General features: G+C 38.0%; 1 protein-coding gene across 4 annotated transcripts in view; it reads right to left on the bottom strand.

Moving 5' to 3' along the window:
- The window catches only part of TRAF6 (TNF receptor associated factor 6), a 354,850-nt gene that overhangs the window by 133,062 nt on the left and 198,235 nt on the right, over positions 1-23,553 (bottom strand). For all 4 annotated transcript variants that reach the window (XR_004253308.1, XM_032188211.1, XM_032188214.1 and 1 more), the window contains one exon: positions 21,307-21,431. The gene's annotated coding sequence lies outside the window, so the exon portion shown is untranslated. The remainder of the gene's footprint in view (positions 1-21,306; positions 21,432-23,553) is intronic.

A 23,553-nucleotide genomic window follows, 5' to 3' on the forward strand; every position in this document is an offset into this window, starting at 1 on the left:
ACCTGAAGTTCCACACAGTCCAGCCCCTGCTTCACATACATCGCCACCCCACCACCTCGCCTACCCTGCCTGTCCCTCCTGAAGAGCCTGTAACCATCTATCGCAACACCCCAGTCACAGGACTCATCCCACCAGGTTTCGCTTATGCCGATGATGTCGTAGTTGCGGGACTGGGCCAGGACTTCTAGCTCATCTATTTTATTCCTCATACTGCGTGCGTTTGTGTAAAAGCACTTCAGGTGCGTCTCCTTACACTCAGCACCTTGTGGATCTGACCAAAGGACCCCACTGGCACACAGCCCCTCTGATTCTAGCATACCATCCCTTAGGTCTTCACCAGCTCGCCTGGTTTTAGCCCCTTCCCCCTTCGACTCTAGTTTAAAGCCCTATCTATCAGCCCTGCCAACTCCTGACCTAAGATCCTTACCCCTCTCCGAGAGAGGCGCATCCCATCCGGTGCCATCAGGCCCGGTGTAGCATAGACCTTCCCATGATCAAAGAAACCGAAATTCTGCCGGTCACACCAGTCTCGAAGCCACCATAATGATAGCATATAATGATGCCAGCATCATTAAAAGTGGAATGATTGTTGTGAACAAAACCACTTATATTTGCAACAGTGTCTGCCCTGAGGAGACTTGTCTGCATTACACAAATGGTAAAATTATTCTGCTATAGCGGTGACAGTTTTTTTTTTTTTTTACCCCCCCCATGGATAAATCTTGGTGAGTGACTGATCCACATAAACAAACAAGACTCTGAATGGCTTACATGAAGACAGTTCTGTGAAATTGATTCATCACAGTGCTTACACTTAAACAGAATCATGAAGAACTTGCACTATGACAATTTTGTGAAGACAAAACAAAACTGAACAACTAACAGATTCTGGTCCATCAGGATGAACACTGCTGTAGGACTCAGAAGACTGCAGGATACACTTGGCATGGACCATGCTTGACTATTGACTGTGCTTGACTGGTGACCAGTTAAGTTGCTTCCCTTATCTTGGCTTTATTTCCTAACGTGTAAGAGGGATATTGAAACTTAATTTTGTTATAAAGTGCTCTCAGTTTCCTGGCTTAAAGTTTTCTTTAAAAGCTAGTCATTCTTCTCTTTAAACCTAGGTGCTTAGAAAATTCTTTAAACCTAGGTGCTTAGATCAATTAGTCTATTTTAGTTTGTCCTCACTCAATAGTGGTCAATGATTGATTCATCAGGAACTAAATAATTTTATAATCCATGTAATTGCGTTATAGATAAAAATAATACGCAAGCAAGAACTCTTCCTGACTCAAGCTGATGATTGGCTTATACTTAGAAGATTATGAACTGATGGCTATTATAATTTTATTCTACCTACTGTAACTACAGAAGTTTTTTTTTTTTTTTTTACAGCATTCATATGCATACAATCCTCTTTTAGAATCTTGCTAAGCTAGTTGCCTCAATAATTCACTTTACATTTGCTCTGGTTCTAATATAGGTGAAGATTTGTAATATTCAGCACTCGTTCCAAAGCTCATCTAATCTTCTTGGTACTTCAAAATTCACAAAGAGCCTTGCCTCAAGGTTGTTAGTCATGGCTTCTTGGAAAATGTTGTGTGTATACATAATAAAATGAGGACATTAAACAGCATCCCAAGTTTAGCGGTATGCCTACTGTATAATGCAATGCCTTGTTTACAAGGTAGTACGAATGAACACACATCTATTAACAAAATTAATGATGAACAATTGCTGTAATTTCTCCTTGCTTGGAAAATACCTCTTGCAAATAAATTGGGTTAATGGTAGCTTGCTGATTGGCTTTATTTTGCAAACAAGACAGTGAACAATGTTAACGAATTCACATCAGTAACATTAAGATTGTGGTACAAGCAGCAATACAAATTTGTGGGCTGTTACGGGGAGTGGGTGTAATCATATAACTGCCAGAGGATCTTTTTGTACAAGACATTGTGCCTTCACCTCTGAGGTGTGTATTTACAGTAGCATAATAGAAATGGCTTAGTACAACAAAAGCTATTCATCTACTCTGTGGAGGAAACTGTAAAATACTCATTGCATCAGTGACCAGGAGTCAAATGCAGTGATGACAATATTTACTACTTATGTAAAAAGAACAGTGTCTTTGTTAGCATGTGTGGAGTAAGCATGGAAAAGTGTCCATGAGAAAGGACTGTTGTGTGTTCCCATAGTCTGCATGTGTACTTACAACCTTTTGTTCTACAATTAGGCCTTCCCAGAAAGAGGTATAATTTGAAGTAAGAATAATGGCCAGAAATAAATAAATAAAACAAATTAATAAGAATGGAAACAAATGGGCTTTCCTAATTTTCAGCATTAGAGAACTCCAGAGCTGATCCTTGCTTCCAGGCTGACATCAGGGAAACTTGAGACATTTCAAGCCTTGCTCTAGAACCTGGTCTAGACTACATCAGGAAATGATCAGACACAAAGCAACACCGAGGAAAGTGTGAAAAACATTGGATAGTTAACTCCTTTATGTTATGGAGCCTTATAGGGTAGCATTTTACTCTAACCTCCTCTGCCTTCTCTATTAGGAATGTACAAGTACATGCACACACACAAACGGAAAGTTACAGAACTATCATGCTGTGATCAAAAACAGTCTGTGAAGAAGTACCTGGATCTCTTACCAATCAAGTTATTTCTCAGCAGGATATTGACCTTCGCTGAAGTTACAAAACAGGACTCTAAGAAAATCTGAACAAAAAGAGGGTACAGTCATCCTTTTGCTAAAGAAATAGATGGCAAGGACCAGAGACTGAGACGGAAGGCAGCAGGAAGCTAATAAGTGATCCGGGGTGTCTGAGCATCATATGCACTCATACACTGTTTGCATGAGAAAGCACATCTTTGGCAGTGTTCATTTCCTTCTTTTTTTTTTTTTTTTTTTTTTTTTTTTTTGTATTCTATTGTTATTTTTCCTCATTTGTAAGTTAATACGTTTGTGAAAAGCAGCAATCCTGCAGAATGAAATTCTCCAGATATGCCCCAAAGTGTGACATGACTACCTGAATAGTCTGAAATTTTCCCATTTAATGGCCCATGAGCCCACTCTGCTGACTACGCTTCAGAAAAAACTAATCTCCATTGCGTCCTGTTTTCCACATGAGTCTTTCAGAAAAAAAAAAAAAAAAAAAAAAAAAAAAGTAGGTAGTTTCCACTTTTCTTTCTCTTGGGATTATTTTTATGATTTGATATTTTCTTTCATGAGATATGCTGAAGTCATAAAATGCATTTTGTAGTGACCAACACACAGGGTGACAGGCAATTCATTCTGGGCTACTATTCACTGACAGATTGCAAATTTACAAATTGCTTACAAATATTTGCTTCTTATTGCTTTTATTTAAACAACTGCACGTTGTTTTTCTAAAGAATATACAAATATAGAGTTTGCAAGGTAGTGCCTCTGCATCCAAAACATTGGTCTCCTAAGCAAGGAAGTGGTCAAAAATCATTCTTAAGCTCAGAATTGATAACTAAAATGCAGCAGATTTCCAGAGTAGGCCAAGAACCAAAATACATATATCACATAAAGTAACTAAATATAATGGCTTAAAGGAAAACAAACTGCTAAACAAGAGAAAACAAAATACTAATCAGGTAAAGTTGGGAGGAAAGTTAAAAATAATAATAAAAAAATGTTCTCATAGTGGGTGATTGCATATTACAGGGATTAATTGGTTAAGCTTTTTCAGCTTTTGAAGAACTGTTAGACCCAGCCCTCCAAATCCATGTCTGACAGGAATAGCCTGTAGCCCCTGTAACTGCAAATGAATCAATTTTGAAAGGAAAATTACTCACTTGGAATTTAAAATCAGACATTTAGCGATGAAAATGTTGACATGGGCACGTAATTGCTTTCTGACAAATGGCTAAATAAAAAGTCCTGCCTGAAATCTATAATGTTAATGTTGCCATTCTGGTGTCTCTTTTTGCCTCTGTCTGTGGGACCAAATCCTGTATCCTGAAACTGGAGGTGGGAAAGCCTTCCCAAGTCTGATGGCAAGATGCCAGACAAACTCTGAAATGGCTGGTCTCTCTGAAAGAGTCAAACTAGGCACCACCTCAAAAGCACTCTACATGTTTCTTGTAGCCTACCATGCTTAGTAATGTAACTACCTGGAATCTGCCAAGAGAGCAAATGCCAGCTGAGGCTCTGAGACAGCTGGAAAAATGTACTCTTCCTTGGTCCTGGGACTAAATATGAAGACTCTGGAATCCCTTACTGGGAGTTTGGCTTAGCATCAGGAGGTTGAAGAGCTTGCTTTACATCAGCTGTGACAACCTGTAAATACAAAGCCCAAATCCTCTTTAAAAAATCAAACCTTTTTTTTTTTTTTTTTCTTTTTCCCCAAGTAATTTTGTGTGTCAGTGAAATTCATATATATTACAGAGAAAATTGAAAAGGCTGTTCATTGTTCATTAATGAAGTACAATTACAGGTATAAAAGGAAACGATTTTCTTAATGTCTGTTATACTCCTGTGATGTGATTGATGGTTGCTGTTACTAAAACAACAGAGAAAAATCACTTAATAAGAAAATAATCTTTTTGTTAGGCTGGAAAGATGTCACAGGAATTGCTTTCCTCTAAAGCATGCATTCTTGCTACAGACCCCCAGAGGATTTCAGGGTTTAATTGCCACTCTGTTCTTTCTATATAAAGGAACCCAACCCAGTGAGGAAGCAGAAGCACACTGGAGATCTTCCAGGTAAAAAGGGAAAAAAGAGGATCCTTGCACTGCAAAGATTAAACTCAGAGAAGGTTAATATGCAGTTATCTATGTAATCTGTCCATCCATCTCTGCTCCTAATTGACTTCATTAAATGAAACCACTTTTAAAATGGGGTCTGATGAATGGGATTGAATACTATGATTGCCTGTGAGAGTAGGAGAATGGACTCCACATCCCTTTCAGTGCCGCGTTTCTATGACTACTGCTGTGACTAGGAATCAGACAGAAACAGGCTGGCCTCCCTGGTGTGCCTATCGTCATGGTATCTAGGTACCACTAAATATAATTCCCTTCTGTTAAAAGAAATGGACTTTGTGTCATGTAAAGAGTAAATAATATTAATTTTAATAAAGGTCATTCAGAGAAAAACAGCTAGCATTGATCATTATCATGAGAATATTTTTTAAACCTATTTGCCACAACATTTATTTCTGCATATTTTTCTTAATGTAATTGTTTGCTATTAAAAACACTGAGTTAGAAATAAATCTGTTTGGACTTACGAGGTGGAAAATGAATACACAAAGTATTTTCTTAGAAGAAAATGTACTTTTAAAATCCTATTATTAATATCTTCAGAATAATCATTGCTTTATGGCACCAGTGTCTCAACTTGTCACCCTTGTGTATGGTATTATGGTTTGTCTTGTGCAGAGGTCTGGAGATGACGTCTATCAATGGAATTCTCTTGGCAGTAAAATATGAGTACGAAAAAACAGCTATTATCACTATACATGATAATAGTTGTATATAAATAATAAACACCTCCAAAAGTATAATTAAGGACTCCTGAAGCCAATTAATTTTAGCTGGTGGTATTTGCCTAAGCACTCATCATTGTAGGTAGTCCTTGACCATTATCTGGCTGATAGGTGAATGGTGCCTTGCAAAGGTTTGGGAGCAAACTACATTGACACATACAGGGTGTGGAGCAGGGACTGCATGACTTTGGATTATGACTGAAGCTCTCTCTTGCATGGAGATAAACTCTGACAGAAGTTGCTCAATGAGTTGTTGCCATCTGACAGCTCATAAAGGAAACCCCTTACTGACAAATTTACTGCTATTTTTCCGTCCTTTAATCTTCCTCCAGTCTAGAGGAGCAGAATCATGCGGCTGAGAATGCAGAAAAAATTACCAGCTATAAAAACATCACACACTTGTTACCTCCCATTGCTAGTTTGCTTTGAACCTCTCATTAAGCCTTTTGTCCAAAGGGTGTGCCTCACACCAAGCCCTGGTATGAGAGAAATGACTCAGTTCAGTGACAATAATAGCATTTACCAAGATTTCCCCCAAAGAGAAGGTGCTGTCATAACAGATGCCCAGAGCTTGCAGATATATTGATGAAAAAGAGAGCAGATGATCAACCAGGGCAACGTTAAAAGTGTTGAGAGGCAGTATATCTTCCATTAACGATTTTCAGGTGCACATTCCAATAAACCAAGCCACAGCAGTATCTTGACAAGGTTTTACTACTTTGAATGGAATATTCAGACAGAAAGATGACAGATGATTTTAGAAAAGTACAATTAAATCAGTATTGAAAATGGAGAAAGTTGATCAAAGAACAAAGAAAGAATTGCATTAAAATTAATCATCCCAAGGTTGTAAAATCACTTGTAAACCCTCAGCAATGAAAGATTAAATGAGGAGGAAGTTAATGTTTTAAATCAATTTAAATTTTCCAGTAGAGAACTTGATAGTTCCAACAGACTTTGGCCTCTCAGAATATTTACTACAGTTTCAGGCAAGCCTTGTCAAACCATAAGCAGCTGAAAAAGTCATCAAATAAAAATAACTAATGTTAGGTTCATTAAGCAAAAGCTCAGGGTTATTAAAAACACACACAAAACCAACAAAGACAAACAAACCAACTCATAACCCTAAAACCTGACGCATATTTAACCAAGAAGAATATCGGTCTTTTCAGAGAAAATCTTTGTTTATAGCTATTGAAGTTACTGGCATGGACCATGCTGCTTAATAATAATCAGATGAATGATAGTTCTGATATATTCATTAGCAGATCTCTGGTATTTAAAATCATGATGGAGCAGAAACAGTATTATGGATGCATTCAATATCAGTATAGAGTTGTGAGATTGCTCTGACATACATTCCACTTATATTTTTGTCACAACTGATTATGTTGAAAAGCTCTGGAAGTAATAACTTTTAACGACACAACATTTATTTTTCCAAGGAAGCTTGAGCTATAGTTTAGCAACCCTACATTTCTCAGGGAAGATACAGCAGACTTTTTTAAACACATGCTCTGAAGAAGATTTTTTTCTACACTGTTTGGTGCTGGCCACTGCTGGAGAAAGGATAACAAATTAAATGGCTCATTGATCTGTTCCAGCACAGAAAATCCTAGGTTTCTCTGTATTTATTGTAGCTGGTACTCTTCAATACCCAAAGGCTTAATTTAACACCCTCAACAACTTCATATGAGAACTTGAGAGAATCCTTTGAAATAAGGACATTCCTGTAAGAGAGCAACTTCTGCCACAGCCACACATCCTATTTGATTTCTGTGAAGAAAAATTCTGAAATTCGCATTTAGAAAAATTCTTGCTCATGCTTGGATTAATAGTCAAGGCTTCAGCATTAGGTCTAGGGTCAGTTTCAGCACCAATGATCCTAGTGCAAATAAAATGATTTACTGTGGTATGACATTTGTTTGGTAAGATACACAGTGCATAAATTCATCTCTTTCAAAAGAGTTATTAGAGGCACATCATATACCACTTAAATCCCATTTCTTAGAAACCTTGTGCCTTAGTCTCTTGTTAGTCCTCTGTGTGAGGTAAGTGTCGGTCAATAAAATTTGCTGTTGCTATTGTTTAGTCCTAGGCTGTCTGCATAAAAGCTTATACTTGATTAGTGTGTGCTTCACAGCAGATGCAAAACATTCATTAAAATGGATACCTCATTTGGAAAAAGAAAAGACCGTGGCATGACAAAATTCTAAGCAGGACTTTGAGTATTTTTAAGCAGGACATTGAGTATACAGCGATAATTATTTTCAAAAACTAATCTAATCTCTAGTACTACATGGTAAAAACAATTAAAGACACTTGGTCATACCCTTTATCCAGCTATTGCCATACTGGCCTGAATGGAGCAGCAGCAGTGGATGTGAACAGTGGAACTGGCATTTCATTTATTGCATTTCAATTATTGCATCTATTGACTAACAAAATCCCTTAAACCTCACAAATAGGGTTAAAGAAAAACACCTGCTACTTAAATATTAAAAATGTGAGGAAATTTGTTTGCATTTTTGTGGAATATATAATTGTAGTGCATTTTAATATATATGGTCATTAACAGTTAATACAATCTCACTTTTAGTATCTACATACACACTTTAAAATAAATGTTTTATTGCATCTGAGTTAGTACGCATACGTAAGAAGATAGAGTCTAAACTATAGAGAATTTGAGCTCCTCTTTCTTGAGAGTCAAAGATGTGTAATGGAAAATCACAACAGGTTACGTGAGAGGTGGTGAATCCTTTTTCTGCTGGTACATATATAGAGTGTAGTTGACCACTGATTATTCAACTGCTTTGGAATGACTTCTATGGTCTAAGGCATGGCTGTAGCACATCGCTTTCTTAGAGATTGCTCCTTTATACTGCCACTAAAACATAAGTTTTACATTTTGCTGAATGGTGGTTAGAATATTTATTCTGAATTAGTTGTTCTCACTGAGACAGATTTAGCTCTGGTGTAATTGTGTGAAAGTCGATAGAGGAAAACTATGAAAAAACTTGGTCTGTTGAGCTTATTGATTAAATTTGATACATACAAATCACAAGCCATATTCTATCCTTGAACACATAGATTCAACTTATATTGTGCCTACTGAAAGCCATAAGTGCACATCTGTTACCAGAACATGGCTGAAAAATTTGTAACTCATTATCTTAACACAAACATAATTGTCTCTGGTGTGTAAACACAGCAATATCACAAGTTCTAATCTTGGGAAGAGTCACTGACCCCTTGTGTGAGTTCAGCAACTCACTTGGCCTCCTGTGCTTCGGTAAAACCCTGCTAAAATCTGTAAGCATCAAATCTGTAGGAAAAGGAGCAAGTCGCTGACACTCAATTAAGCTATTATTTATAAATAATGTTCACTATAGCTATAAATATATCACATTATACCTGAAGTGGAGCTGCAGAAAGAACTAAGAAGATGCTAAAAATAGCTGGCATTACCACGCAGGTATGTTAAGAAAAAGGCATGTGGTTAATGTTTAAGTTTGCTTTCTCCTAATGTGATATTATGAAGCAGAGCTTTGCAATTTAGAAGGCTTCAACATCTGATCTTTTGTCACGAGCTTCTAAGATTACTCAGATAAATTCAGATAAATTCATTCCTGACAAAGCAAGCTTCCCTGCAAGGAAATCAAGCCTCTTCCATAGGTCTTCTAAAAATATTTTGTTCTCCTCACTTGGAAACATGAAATGTCTAAAAAGGTAAGTTACAAAGAAAGGTAGCAGCTAGGCTGTTTGCTACGGAGGTGCAAAGTCAATCAATATGGGGGAAGCATTTTGGGAATATTCTTCCTAATATTTCTAGAATATAGAAAGGGTGTAGAAAATGTTAAGTGTCCAACACCTAATTAATTACTTTGGCATACTTAAAAAAGAGCTAATATACACTAGGGTGTAACTTGTTATTTCCCCCTTAGCATTTCCTTCTCATTACAAGGAAGATGTCCTTGGTAGTGCTTGAAAAATGTTTTAAACTTCTCATACTATTTCTGTAATTGTGCTACACAGATGAGCACGATGGGTCTGTGCTGCCCCAATGAGAGGAGTGCTGTAGGATGTGTTCTGGTAGAGGTAAGGAGAGAAAATACAGCTCTGAGTACTGGACTGGAAGCCCTGACAGGGTTTAAAGACTGGCTTTGGTGGCCAGATACTGACCAAAACAATGAACTGACATATCCAAAGACAAAATAGCCGCACTAACAAAAGCTGACACTTAAGAAGTTGTGCCAACTCATCAAACTGAGAAATGCAGAGGGTGAGAACAAGAGCCTTGTACAGGCTTTTCTTTTGATGCAGTCCAGGACACAGTTGGCTTTCTGGGCTGCAAGCTCCTGTTGCTGGCTCACGTTGAGTGTTTCTACGAACCAACACCCCCAAGTCTTCCCCTCAGGGCTGCTCTCAGCCCATTCTCTGCCCAGCCTGTATTTGTGCTTGGGATTGCCCCAGCCCATGTGCAGGAACTTGCAGTTGGCCTTGCTAAACCTCGTGAGGTTTCTGTGATTATTGAAGAAACTCAGTAGAAAGAAACCCTTTATATAAAGCTAAGGAAATGGCACTATTAGTATGACTAATACATGAGCATCCCAAGTGTTAAAGCTGCTTTTCTTGGAGCATTAGAAAAAGTAGAGCATCAAGTCTCAGTGAAAGGCCAAATACCTAAGAATCATTGTTAAAAGTAATGATTTCAGTTAGTCTACTTCTACAATACAAGAAATAGCTACAAATGAGCTCTTTACAAGCATTCCTGATATTTCTCACCAGATTACTCTCTAGTTAGAGCAAACATGAATTATTTCCAGCCTGAGAACTAACATGCCCAGCCTCTCCCTTCCTCCAAACAATATGGGTTGGAAGTTACAATATCAAGGGTAAGGCAGATCATAACAAAGCTCCTTTAATTCACTTGTATATCTGCTATTTGTGCCACCACACGAGTGCACGAAGTAGCGTATGACCTCGGTTATAATATCAAAGGATTCATTAGCTGTTTACTATGTTGGCAATAACGCAGTTTATGACCTGGTTCTTTGGACTCTGAGCATCACATTCTCCATCTAAATGCTACTGATGTTTTACTGAGCTAAAGCTATGCCTATACAAATGCAGGAGTCCTATCTAGTCTATGTGCTTACACTTACAAATACTGCAACATTTACCACAATTGCCCGTAACTGTGACTAAACTGAATATATTGAAAGGTGCTATGTTTTGCTTCATTAAAATACTACATAAGAGCATTTTTTCTCTTGATAGACCCGTGTAATCAGAATTTGTATTTTTCTGGTTAATATTATGTTTCTTCCTTCTCCGAACCATATCTCATAACAGAGAAAAGAGATTTAATGCAAAAAAAGAAAGAAGAGCTGTATATTGTTTTCAAGAAATAAAACTGCTTGCAGAATTGCTGCTGATTCCTATCTTTAAGAACCTGATAACAAGGATCTGAGTAAGCATTTTTTTAAATACATTTTAATGAAGTGACGAATGTGGAAAGATGCGCACCGAATTCCTTAGTGAATGTTGTGGAAATAAGAAAGAAAATATCAACCTCAAACCCAAACAAAACTAACTCTGGAGAGGAAAAGAAATTAATTTCAAGAACAACATAATACCATGCAGACCTGCTCTTACAGCAAACCATCAAGTTAATTTAATTCCGCAAACCCCATTGCTCCAACAAAATGTTGTTTAAATCAATTCATTCTTTCATTATGCCGCTTAAGAGTGCCATGAAGTGATGAGAAATTACTGAGATGACTTTTCATGTATCAGAATCCCCTCAGTTTCACTTCATTTTCTATCCTGACATGCGATTAATGTGCTGCATTTGCATGCTAAAATAGTATATTTAATTGTAAAAGTGGTGGTGTTAAATTACCTTGCAATGAGTTTATTTTAAATGGTTCATTAAAGTTTTTTAAATAGCTTACTGCACGATTGCATCTCTGCACTGCTTTGATGTATTACATCTTCAACCAATAGATGCAGTATAGGAAACCTTTACTTGCTATGCTATTTGCCCTTTCAACAGCAAAATTTGAGCTAAAAGCAGTTGCAAGCTCACGGGTTCACATTTAGCTAATTATAGCACTCGAGTGGAAGCCCACCCCTCTCCCACACCTATAATGTTCTTTTCTGATTCTCCATCCTCTGGTAGCACACAATCAAGTCATACTATAACGCAGGATGTGATTTGATTAATGTCACTCATACATGTGCTCTTCCCCTACTTCCTCTCCATGGAAAAATAAAGTACACATAGATCTTTTCTCTGGAAAAAATAAAGTTCTGGGAATCTTCAGGTTGGCAAAGGCCAGGTTGAAGAGTATTTTGTTCTTAAAATGCCACATTCTAAGATTTACACAATCCCATGAAATTTAGGTCCCGGTTTATTTATTTATTTATTTTTGGTGAAAGGGAATAATTCAGTTGCATCAATTCACTACCAGTGATACTTTACATTACAACTTCATGCTTCTCTTTAGAATATGTACATATAAATACAAAATTATATTTACAAGAACCGCAGAATCCTTTAGGTTGGAAGGAGCCTTAAAATCATCTCCTCTAACCCTCCCAACTCAAGCAGTGTCAGCTAAAACAGGTTGCTCAGGGCCCTGTCTAGTCAGGTTTTGAATGTCACCAAGGATGGAGACTCCACAGACTTTCTAGGCAATTTATTCCAGTGTTAGACCACACTCATAGTAAAAGTGTTTCCCTGTGTCCAGGGGGAACCTCCTGGTTGTTAAGTTGTGCCTTTTGTCACCAGTTATTACTAAGAGTCCTGTTCCCTCATTTAATTTCCCTATGCTGAATCTTCTGTTCTGCAGGCTGGAGTCTCAGCCCACTCAGAATTTCCTTATATTAAAAATGCTCCAGTTTTTTACTCATTTCTGTGGCCCTGTGTCAAATTCACTCCAGTAAATCCATATCAGTCTTGTGCTCAGGAGCCCAGACCTGGACACAACACTTCAGGTGTGAAAGAAACTCTGAGGAGTAGGGCAGAGCAGAGCAGACTGCTACCAGGAGCTGCAAAGGTGAGCTAAGGCAGCAAAGCCCTTCAGGAACGACCTTCCCTAAGCAACTCTGTTCTCTCCTGTAACACCTACCTGTGTCTACCTGATGGATAAAAGGTTTCTCTATACATAAGAGCATTAGGCTTTCATTTTCAGTTTAAACTGTATTTCCTAATTTTAGAGACCATGACCTGAAAGCTGCTGTAATTTTTTAACTTGCTCCATGCAGATCTCTGTTGTCATTGCTCACATGAATATACTTGGAAACATAATGGGAGCCTCACTTCTGTCTCTTGATCTCAAAGGGAATTAAGCACTGAAATAACTTGACAATGACAAGCCACATGTTAGTTGTTAGATTGAAGGCTAACAGCCCTATTTTGATTCCTTGCTGTGTCTTTTTAGCAAGTATTTCACTAATGTGCACAAATAGTTGTCTATATTTAGGTCAGCTTCATGCACTGAAACGTTGGTTTTATTCTATGGTGAGGAGGAAGAATATCACCCCTTAGGGAAGAGTATCATTAAACTAATCTATACTATTATATCCCTATTATCACTTCTGCATACATGCATTTTAAAATTAAATAGTACATAGAGATACACATTTGGAAAATTGGTAGTATCACTGCTAATATCTACTCATTGGTACTGATTGGTATACTTCTTCCCTGACATTACCTAGCATATGCTGATTAATGTGAGGCAGATACAGAGAAAAGAAAGTTTCCCTGGTCTCTACTGAAAGCAAACACCACTGGTAGCGGATTGGGATAATCTCTCAAGTCTTGGTGTTACGTTTGAGGTGTTCAAGATGGATTTGAAAATCAAGCAATTACTCTTTCAGGTCCCACATACATGAATGATCCATATTCAGGTTGCACTCTTCTGTGTGGTTTAAACTGCGAACAGCAAGAAGTGGAGTCATGGCATTGTGCATGATTTAGCAAATGAAAATACAAAAGACATGCAAGAAAATCTCGTTCAAGGGACTTTTAAAGTAAGATAGAAGAGGTCAGAGTTCAAGTTGAGCTTTCAGTACTGTTTTTGTATTTCTTGACTTGCAAGAACTTGTTCTGCTTTTAAAGATAACATCAATACCTTTTCACTTGCTTTGTATTCCACATTACCCAGATGTATATTTTAAGGTGAACAACAAAAACTATCATTTAGTTTTGTGAATGATGGTCTCAGCTTTAAGTCACACACAATCTCTACATAGTTGTATGCTTCCATGACAAAGCTGCATTACACAATTACTCCTATGAACAGATGTTTATCAGCAAAAGGACACTGTTTTCACTTAGTGAAAGTGTCACTGCCCTTCCTTGGTACAAATGTGTACCACAGCCTGGACTGCCTGAAGCTATTTTGTCAAATATTGGTTTGATATTAATTATTGATTTAATATTATAGACAAGCTTTTGAATTTAGCCTCAGTGACAGTGGTAGAATTTTACTTCTTAGACTCAGAATAAGCTTTTCCAGTAAAAACAGATCTTATATATACGTATACATGTTATTTTTTTTCAGGGGTGGAGTGGAGAGAGGGACAGAAGGGGTATGCTACTCGAATGGTCTACCTAGCATATAATTGCAGTACATATGTATACAGTAAAGTTCTTGATGATGTATCTGCACAACAGTTTTCTAGGTAGTACCTGTGATTTTACTGAGAGCTTTTTTTTTTTTTTTTTGTTAGCATTGCAGAAGTGACTTTCAGGTGATTTGTTTTCTATTGTTTGTGCAGGAAGAGTTTCAGTCCAAGGCTTTAAACATGCTCTGTCTGCTCTTAATGCAAGTACTCAATAACTCCCTGAATAGAAAATTAAAACAAACAAGTGTCTAGTAAAATAATTAAATAATTTAAAAACCAGAAAACTTTCTTCTGTCTCTTCTTCTTTTGACAACAGGTGTGCTTTGTGAATCTGGAAACTGCATTTTAGCAGGTGCTCTCAGTTGCTTTGTCTTTTACACAGAAGCAGGCAGAAGTCTCAACTTTTTCACCAGTTCATATTGGTTTAACTGCAGACTCTTCTAGCAGTCAGAAGGCAACGAAGGCCAAAACCATTAATGTTACATCAAGGTCAAAGGTCGATGATTTTCATTTAATAATATAGTTCTCAATTCTTGAGACTTTCCAAGTCATACTAAGGTTATCAGGAACAACATGTGATATTTTATAGACTATTTGTTTTCAGGTACTGGCTTAGTTGCTCAGTTCTGGGCTGGTTGGCAAATGAAGTCTTAGAAGATGGCATACATAAATCATGGATCTGATTTTTTTTCTAGCTGTGCCAGCACTCAAGTATTATTGTCTGATATGTACATTGCACACCAGTTTTGAGAAATAGTAACTGCAGACAGGTAAAGATAAGCAGAGAATATATTTCTCATTTTTTTTTTCTTAATGTTTTCCAGTCCTTCTGAAGGTTATAAGCCAAAACACATTTCTTCTAGGTAAAAATAATACCTGACTGCTTTCACCTCTGCAGCTTAAATTATTTGATGGGGTTACTATTAGACTGCAAACCCACAGTTTTCATTCTGTACTCCTGATTGTTACAGCCTTGCTCTAGTCGATGCCTGGAGAAAAGCTACTAAGAGAATTGATGCTAGTCTTCCTCCTGGTGAGACACAAATCAGGCCTATGTCACACTTTAAATCCTAGTCATTAGACAATCATTTTCACATTTTTATTTCCTAGTGAAAATAAGTAGTTCTCTCTCCATTAAACAGGGCTGGACTTTAATCTGTGCAACCCTGCAGACGGGTCCAATCTGGGTAGGAGAATGTCCTAGCATTATGCTGATAATGCAACTTAGATACCTGCTGTTCCTAGACTACAACATACTCAAATTACTGGTGGAATACAGCACAAGTTTCCTGGGCAGGACCGAAGCTATTTTTCCCCAGTAGAGAAGCACCAATTACATAATACTAACAGCACTCATTAGCAGGCTTCAGGCCACTGCAGCTAGTGCAACAAATTTCTTACATCTTTCTCTACCATGCCACTGCAGAACAAGTTAGCTTTAAAAGTGGGATTTCACACACACATGCAGGAAAATAAGTTTATGAAAGTCTCTTTAAATTGGGAAAAATAGAATTGACAAGACACCAAAGATGTAGGGCTGACTTAGGCCCAGGAGAAAAATAAGAGTAAAATGAAGAGGAATGAGATTTGTCATATAGTAGAGGAGAAATATGATTCATTTGAGAAAATGTATTTACAAGGAAGTAAGGAACAGAAAATAGACCTTGTAGGTAGCACTTTCTCAATTAGGCTTAGAGCCCAGCAACACATGCCTGCCTCTTGCTTCCTGGCAAAGGAGGAAAGCAAATGCTGAGTTTGCAGGAATTTCCTCCTCCTATAACACAAACCAGATAGTCTATTGAAACAAAATATCCCAAATTTACTGGCTACCTCCTCAGCTAGAACTTGCTACTTTCTCCCCTCATTCTGTAACCATCTCACAGGCTTCTCCTGTAGGTCCTCAGCACTAGAGGCCTTAAAGAATGGGATCATCCTGTTCCCAGAACCCCTGCTCCACTCTGCCCCTCAAACTTCTTTGAAGACAGCCCTACTTGCCTTTTTTTTTTTTTTTTTAAAAAAAAAAAACAAACTTACAGATTATTGATGTGAGCTAATAGCAGCACCCTTTAACAAATCAGATCCATCTTACAGCAAGGTAAGATGCAATAATACAGCCAAAGCTCTCCACAAAGATCTTTTCTCTCTTTCTCTCCTCCAGCATCTCCTTGGCTCAGCTTTCCAGTTCAGCTGCTCCTGTTCCCTTCCCCCTTGCTATCCCTGCCTTGTTGGCACACCAAGTCATAAAAGAGCACTTCCAAGGAGCAATAACTAATGTGATTCCAAGGCTCGTTTTTTGGTATTAATATCAAAACCTGACAGATGACTGTCAGCAAGACTGTCAATATCTGTTAGCAATGTAGCACAGCTGTTCTTTCTATTAATTCACTGATTTAACAATGGTTACTTGAATCATAAGAGAAATGTCACTGTAACTACACAATACCAAGAGTAAATAGACCACAGCACCATTTATATATGTTCGTGGTTCTCTGAAGGATCACCACTTATCAAATGGCTTATTTGGACAGCTTTACAAGGCACCAGCGATGTTCTCTCTCAAAGTTCATGTTCAGATTTGTGACAGCATCTATGAATAGCTTAGTCAGGTTTAGTTTGGCTCAGTAAAGTTTCTGCATGCATTGTTTGTAAAATGAGAAGTAAAACCTAGCCTTGTAATTCCACATACTTCAGACTCTGAAAGTGTTTTCATTTCCAAGATCTCCTTGGAAGCAAACTTTAGCCCTCTACTTAGGGAGGATAGAAAGAGAAAATGGCTTGCCCAGATTTGGGGTGCAAATTAAAACACAGCTGAAATATCATATTCAGATGAGTAGACAAGGGTCATTCACTGCCCCTGTCTCCAGCTGGCTCCAATTATTGTTTAGGAGGGGCTTTTGCTAGATAAAATCATAGAAAATGAGGTTTTATCTGTTTTGTTACTCTGAAGACATTCAGTATTTCAAAGTTCTTCTACGTAAATACAAAATAAAATTTACAAGGTAAATGTAAAATTGTGTTTCTTTTTCAAAGTACATGGACATGTAATACAATGGAATTAATTTACCCCTGTTAAATTGGAGCTGCTTTAAAATCAATTTCTGCCTGCATTACATGTGTATAGCTACTTACTGTAAAATATTTTTGCACTCGTTTTGTATCATCCAAGGTTTGAGATGTATCATGCGGAACCTATGCTCCATCACTGCCACGTGCAAACTTCAGCATCAGTGATGTGCAGACAATTACATATACTGGTAGGAAGATATTCTCTCAGCTCTTGGCTTTAAAAATCCCTGGCATTTTCTACCTCCTTTCTGCCTGGTATCTCCACAGCACAAGAAGCAGACATAAAATCATGCTAGTACAAAAAGGGCTGAAAAATTTATTTTTGTGGAATGAAAGGAGGGAAGGGGAAAGCAAGATGCAGTGGATGAGCCATATGGCTTATGTATGAGGAAGGCTCTGAGAATGACAGCAGTTAACTGCATTCACAGGACAGTTACTATTTTTTTTTGCTGTGAAGAGGCAGCTCTGCAAGTGACAATGGATGGGAACAGAAAGCTCATGGATTTCATGCCCACCCACCCTTGCCCACCAACTGATAGCAGCAGCTTCCTCTCTGGGTCATGTGCAAGGATACAAATCAAATGAAGGGAGGCTTTCCCAGGATGAAAGATTTCTATCATCTAGGATTTAGCTGGTAGGCTGTAAAGTGCTTTCAGATCCTTTAGATCTGTATACATGAAGGTGGATATCAGTAAAGTTGAACTGTGCAAACACTACCAAGAGCACAGATAACTCAAAGCTGATGAATTTAGCAGGAACCTTTTATACTACAGTCTATGAATTAGAGACAGGAGGAAAAGATTTTAGCAAAAAAAGTTAAGGCAACAGGAACAGGTGGGGATAAGGAATTTGTATTTTTCACTTAGTACTTGACACCTTGGAAGTTCAAATAGATGCATTTCATCTAACATGGAATGCCAGTATGTACCGAACAGAGAAAGATATGAGGCATTATCCAATGCAAACATAAAGCTTTACAGAGGGCAGTAAGCACACAATGACAATTTTTTCTTGTTCAACTAAAAGTATCTGTATCTGATTAACAACCTAATTTATCCTTTGGTAACACAAAAGGATCATTTTTTCCCCTGGGTTATCATTTTGGTTCTGATGCCTCTTCTGTAACTACATAGAATATAACCGTAACCACTTGATATTAGAGATGTTTATTTGTAACTGGAAGCAGGAGGATTTTTCAACAATACCATGGGCAGCACCAGCATAATCCCCATTCCCTGCCTTCACCCAAGCATGCTTGTTCTTTGACAGCTCTTTTCATTCAGTTCAGAGATGCAATCCATGAGTGATTTTCAGGAATAAGGCAGGCAAGCACTGATTGTACAGCAGAAAAACCTAAACAAAGTCAATCCAGTTCTTGCCTTCGTTACTGTCAGGAATATCACATACCACTAGCACACTGATGGACACAACTATTAGGCAACCACTAGATCACCAAAATCACCTTCCAGCCTGCTGAGCAGTCAAGATTAACTTTTGGTTCTGATTTATTTAGGCTAGATTACGAACAGACTGACAACAGGTTCAGACTCCACTACTCCTATACCCATGAACAAACTTTTATAGGGAAATGAAGTCCTTCAGTAGTCCTTTCAGTCCTGACTCTAGACTTCAGGCAGACCACAAACTACATTGAGATAAACTCTCAGAGTTGAAGAGCAAAACACAAAAAGCAAAAGCCTGCTGAGAATCTGACAGAACGCAAATCCCCAACTTCTACATCAAGCAGTTTTGGTGCCTGGCACCCTTTGCCTGCTGCCCAGCACTCAGCACACTGCACTCTCACCAAGTCTGGCAGAGCTGATTCTGCCTCAGCACCAAAAGCATACTTTCAACTGCAGCATGGGTTTTTTTGCATGCTAATCTAACTCAGCTCCTCCAGACAGATCTGGAACTGCTTGTGAAAAAAGGAGGCTTTGTGTAGTATTACAGATACTGTCAACTGTCAGGCCAATGCCAAATGCCAGACTATCTGCTCCTCACAGCTGCAGTGTGTTCCCTCTTCCAAGTGGCACCCAGAGGTGCTGCAGCAATGGCAGGAGCACAGCACTGTTTTGCTCACTCCAATCATCAGCAACACAGCTGTGTGATTTACCTGACCCATTCGCACTCTGTATGACTGCAGCTTTCACACTAATCTGTAAAGATGCAATTAGAGAACATTCATGGAAAAGCAGGTCGTTTTTATTTAGCCAGAACTGAGGTACCTCACCATTTTTCCTTAACATACCCTATTTTCTTTTAGGCAATATGTCCAGATTTACAGTAAACTCCTTAAGTCTATGGCAGTCAAAACCTTGTCTTTTCTGCCAATTGTAACAATTGGTTGTAAAAGCTTGCCTATTAAATCCTAAGAGAGGAGAAACAAGGAAATAGAACCATTACTCAGTTCTCAAACTTTATTAGATGGAAGTAGTTCACAACTGCCACTGACTTGAATTAGATGGTGATCTGAAAGACCTAGAATTAAAAGTGTCGTCTCAACACAAACTTTGTAAGTCATGCACCCATAAGAGTAGCGATGGATTTGTTTTCTGATATACAAACTGTTGGATAATTAGTAGAGTTTTGGTAACTAGCATAGTTGAGAGAAAAACATGATTTATTGATGGTTTTCATATATGTAGACGTCTTGCTCAATGGACATATTTCAAGTGTATTTGTTTCATATAGAAATAATGCAATGCCCACTGTAGTTTTCCACTTTTGAAACATCTGCCCTCCTGAGCGTTAAAATAAAAAATCCAGCCTAGCTTTGCATAAACCCTTTGTACAGTAAATTACTACGTGTCCTTTTATATACAATGTGCTCAAAACCAAGGAATTTGCATGTTGAATTTGAATAACAGGCCAAAATGAGATAGTTTCTCTTTGCTGACGGAAAAGCATTAGCCCCAAACACATATAACCATTCTTCAGTACAGAAATGTATTCTTTAAAGTAAGGGTAATTGCAAAACCACTCACCAGAAAGGAAAATAGGTTCCAAAAAAATCACATCTGATTGATGTACTTGACAAGTGGGTAATAAAATTAAGTTATGCTCAGAACAGTTTAGAATAATTGATTTGGTTTATGACTTTGACCAAAGTATGCAAAAAAGCAACATTCTTTCATAGTGTCACTATAATTGTTCATACTCTTGAGAGAATATGAAAGAGGAAAAACAGCTATTAGAGTTTTGTTATGAACATGGCTAATTAGAGAATCTGAATAGGATATTTGAAATACCACATCTACAATGCCCATGGACTGTGCAATGCATATAAACACATACACTGCCCATGACTCAGACCTAATTGTGCAGTTTTACCCAGGCCTCTGACTTTACTCCCACCATCTACTGTGGCAACAAATTACATCACTGAAATCCTGTTTCCTCTCCTATGCCTCTCCAAAGGTCCTGAGACAGAATGATATGCTTGATGTGACAACTTTTAGGCTCTGTGCCTGAGGGAGATTATAATTAGCAAAAAGTACTTTGTAGTTCACTTGTAAGCTAAAGAAAACAGTTAGGTGACTGGTAAAGCTAGACAAGACTGCCCCTTGTGCTGGTATCCACAGCTTAGAATTTCATGCTTTTCACTGTGCATGAACACTACCTCCCTGCCATGGCACTGAAGCCACTTCAAACCCTTTCAAAGGGCACGGGGTGGGATAGGGAGCTGTCCAGGGAATGCCTGCACATTGTTTCTCATGTACAAAAATACAGAAGTCTGTAGGCATCGAACTGGCCTGAAGAGGGACATAATCGACCTCTTCACAGCAAAGCTTGGTGACAGCAAGCAGCAGGGTTTGAAGGTATTGTCAGACTCAAGAGAACATTTTGTTTCTTGCAGTAAAAATGCAACATAAAATCAGAGAGAGTGTGAATATCTTAGTTCAGTCAACTAATTTAAAACGTGATTTTGGGGCCAGAAGCAATTCATTAGCTGCAGCCTAAAGCTTTCCCAGTAAATCTCAGGAACAATTGAATGATTTCATATTATAAAAAACTTGTTATAACAAATTGACATTTTAAGTGCCAGGAGAATTTAAAGAACACTACCTTGCAGCAAAATCTTGTAAGGAGATGCAGACACTTCCTATTACTCGCTGTTTTGACCACTTCTGCATGCATTCAGTTGCTTGGCACCATTTGTGTACTCTCTCATCCTCAGCGGAAACATTTTCCTAATTAGAGGAAATAAGAGAAATACAGAGAAATGCTTTTAGGATGTGTTAAAGGTGACAAAATGCTTAAGAATGACACAATCCCTTTAAGTCTTAAGAGTAGAATTTATTCTGCAAGACAAAAGAGCAGAGGTTTTTTTTTTTTTTTTTTTTTTTTTTTTTTTTGAAGTCTTCTCCTGCTTTTTTGTCAAATGGTAACTTGCACAGAAAGAATGCAATGAACTATTTTGTGTGGAAGACGGAAAGTTGGGTCTGTCAACAGGATTTATAATGTATTCTGTATAACCATTTACTTAGAAGCATATCTTGTGAAATATCATACTACTCCAGGAGAGTGCCTTGTTTTGTTTCGTTTAATTGAAAAATCAATTAATAGCTATTTTTGATACATCATCTTTCACCAGACATGTGCCAGGTGTTCATTAAAGAACAGCTCTATATATTTATTATCTTTGACAGGTTAAAAATTAGTTCCTGTGAAGAAACCTGAAATCGGGACTTATAAACACATTTAACATAAGGCAATTATTCCTTTAGAAAACTCAGTTAATCTGCATACAGAACTGAAGAATGCTGGAGAAGATTGGAGAGATCTTGGTGTAGACCCACAAACAACTGCTTACTTTTTACTTAGGTGTAACTTCTAGCAACTTTGCTGGAATTATCATCTATGAAAAGATTGGAAAGGTTTGAGTTATGGGTCAAGAAGAAAGAGCTAAGAGCTTCAAGCAGGTCACCATAGTCCCTCATTCCAAGTCTTAGTACATTTGAATCCAAAGCATCTCTTCCTTATCAGGTGCAGATACCATAAGATTCTTTGCAAGAAAAGAAATACCTCAGATAAAATGTTTTGGCTCTTTACTGCTTTGGGCTTAGTCATGTTTTCAAACAGATCCTCACACGGATTTATATTATCACACCAGCCTGCATCTCTAATCTCTTAAATCCAAAATGCAGACACTTAAAATCCTGGGTCAGCATCTCTGGAGCGTGTAGCAAAAGGAATTCAGGATCTGTCCCAGCACCTGCTCTCAGCTGTATTGAATGCAGAAGAAAGCAAGGGCAAACAGCAGCTCTATCCCTGGCTTTTTCTCAACTGTGCTGTCAGCTGCTCAAGGGCAGGCAATTTTAAGGCATTCTCTCTTTATGCTGGATGCTTTTGATGCCCCCATGCTGAGGTTGAGCATCCTGTTCTCCAGTGGCCAAATTTCTCTAGGAGTTGAGAAAGCACCTTGCTTTCCTCACTGGATTCTCTAGAGGCAGCAGAACATCAGAAATCCAGACAACTTCCACCTATTTTTTTTTTTTTTTTTTAAATTAAAACTATAAGGATTCCAAATTCTGTCACCCATGCATATAAAAAAAAGTCCTTCATATGCAGAATTAGGAAATAAAGGGACTCCTCTTCAGTATGTACAGTATGTTTGGACTTGCTCTGTGGGAAGGGGGGAATACCTGGGTGGTCAGAGGCCTGGACTAAGTTACTGTCTGTTAATAAAAGCATAGTCATGGAGCAGAGTCTTTTCTGCATGTTGTTAATGCTTCGATCTAGAAGTGCAGGAGCTTAATTTTACATGTGTACATAGCTGGTTCAATTGATGGCCACAAAGAAAATCGTATCTCTAAATGTGCTGATGTGCTTTTCTGGCTTGCAGTGTGAATCCCTGATTGAACAGCCGTGGCAGAGCATTTTATCAGATGAAGGAAAAGATTCTTGCAGAATTTAGTTGTATATAGAGCCAAGTGACATTCAGAAGAAAAAGCTTGCCACAAATAATTCACTTTGCCAACACTAGGCACTATGCAGTCTGATTTTAACATCTATTCACACTAAGCAGATTAATGATTTTACTAGCTCACTGTTCTTTCTAAAAAGCACCAAAAAACATTCTACAAGCCATGCTAATCTTTCACCTTAATTAAACCATTAGAACAGTAAATGTTCACTCTGAGCTTTTCTTAAAGAGAACTGTTGAAAGAACTTGCACTATGTTTCCTCTGGGATTTACACTATTGTAAAGTGCCTTATTTTGTGTAGTAGTTTCCCATTGCACAGTTTCTACTTGTTTGATCTGAGAGAGAAATGCATTCAGGCACCAGGACAACATCTCTTATCTTGTAT

This window comes from Aythya fuligula, chromosome 5, assembly GCF_009819795.1.
Source record: "Aythya fuligula isolate bAytFul2 chromosome 5, bAytFul2.pri, whole genome shotgun sequence".
In the NCBI taxonomy this organism is placed as follows: domain Eukaryota; kingdom Metazoa; phylum Chordata; class Aves; order Anseriformes; family Anatidae; genus Aythya; species Aythya fuligula.